Source organism: Equus quagga, chromosome 2 (genome assembly GCF_021613505.1).
Source record: "Equus quagga isolate Etosha38 chromosome 2, UCLA_HA_Equagga_1.0, whole genome shotgun sequence".
In the NCBI taxonomy this organism is placed as follows: domain Eukaryota; kingdom Metazoa; phylum Chordata; class Mammalia; order Perissodactyla; family Equidae; genus Equus; species Equus quagga.
The window spans coordinates 128,827,993-128,829,820 of record NC_060268.1 but is presented as its reverse complement, the minus strand read 5'-3'; positions in this window follow the sequence as shown (position 1 = coordinate 128,829,820).

The window sequence follows — 1,828 nt, the reverse complement described above, 5'->3', positions numbered from 1 at the left end:
CTTACATTGTTTAAGGTATGAGATTTTAAAATCTTGTAGAACTTTCTGTAGCTTTGAGGGTTATATTAGATGCTTTGTTGTACTACATGTCTTCCACTTATAACTAACTACAATGGTACTTAACCAAACACTGATAGTGCTAGTTGTAGCAGTTGGTACAGCAAAACCTCTCTTCTCCTTATAGATAAATCTAAGCCTTAAACTCAATCGTAGGATGCTAGCAGAAATAAGGAGAAATGGTCTAATGACCTCTACCCACTTTTGAGGGGCCATCAACTGGGACTATTAAAAATCACCTGGGAGTCTTTTTAAAGTATATCTAACCTGAGCATCACCTCTTAGAGATACAGATTTAATCGGCATAAGGGGGGGCCTGTGCATAGTATTAAAAAAATGCCCTCAGGTGATTCAAAAATATAGCAAGGGCTGAGAAAGGAAAGGAAGAGGGGAGTTCCCTTCTGCACTTAACACCATTCCTAGGAGCTGGCCTAAAAGGGAGGGTAGACTTAGATAAAACAGACTATTCCGAATTTATCTCTAGGAATAGTTCATCAAATAGCAAACAACTGGCAAGGGTGGGGAGCTACTGAAATAGGGTGACAAAACTACCATAAGGAGTTTGGATGGCCAAAGTGCGAAAGAGGTTGGGGAGTGGGAAGAGACTGAGAACAGTACCATCTGTGCTTGTTTTCAGTGAGCTCACCTTACCTTTTCTAGGGCAACACTGCCCTAGGCATATGGCACTTTGATTTAGGATTTTTTGTTGAACTAAATGCAGTAAAACTCATCTGTAAGAAACACCAAAAATCTATTAGTAGAAATTAGCTCTAATGAATGGTCTTTATGAGTGGACTCTATGAGAAGACAGGGACTCTTAATTTAGGTGTGTTTTACAAATCATTCTGGTTTTATTTCATGCCAACTTAAAGGCGTATCTTGGTTCTGCTTTCTCAATCAGTCTGAACAACAGCCGTTGGTTAAAATCACTACTGAATTAAGACAGGTGAGCTGCAAACACGACTGCGCTTACAAATAGATCTGTGTGGAGTGGAAGCCCAATATTTTCAAGTTTAGCCAACTCAACAATCAAGGTCCTTATGATTTACTCAACTCAGTATTTTGCCTACTTTTCTACTCTACAAAGCTCAAGATATTTTTCAAAAAGGCACAGGGCAATTTGAAAAATCTTCAGTGGTATTTTAACTTTCTACTATGAATCTCCTTGCTGTTAATGCTACTGTATGTCAGAGAGAAGAAAAGAGTATCAGACTTACCCAAATTAAGCATTGTACTGTTGTGCTCCCAGATAAGATGCCAGGTCCTTGTTAAAATATTTGTTCAACTCACTTCCATCTGTATTAATCCAAAGTGGCTGCTATTTCACAGATCAGCTTCATAGCATACAGAGGTTACTGAAGAAAAGAAAGCATCTGACACATCTACATGTTTTCGATGTGAACAATCACTACCCCCAAGGAATGGATATACAGGGAAGCAGTCTGATATCAAGTATATGCAAGAATTTCTGTAGGGAAGAATGCTACTTTGAAGAAAATTACCTTAGGTGAGAATACTATTTTAGAGCTTCTATCTATAGAAAGTCACCTATAGCCCAATAGAAGTTTTTAAGTTAAAACTACTGAAAAGTACAGGTCTACAATATCTTCTCCAAAACCTTGGGCTTATTTGCATTTTGGAATTAGGAACGTTAAAGAATTTTTAAAGCACATCTATTATGTATATGCCACAGGGGTCTGAGGCAGCACCTAGATCAAACACAGTATGTAATCAAGCACATTAACACTGCCACAGTAAAATGTACAGACAG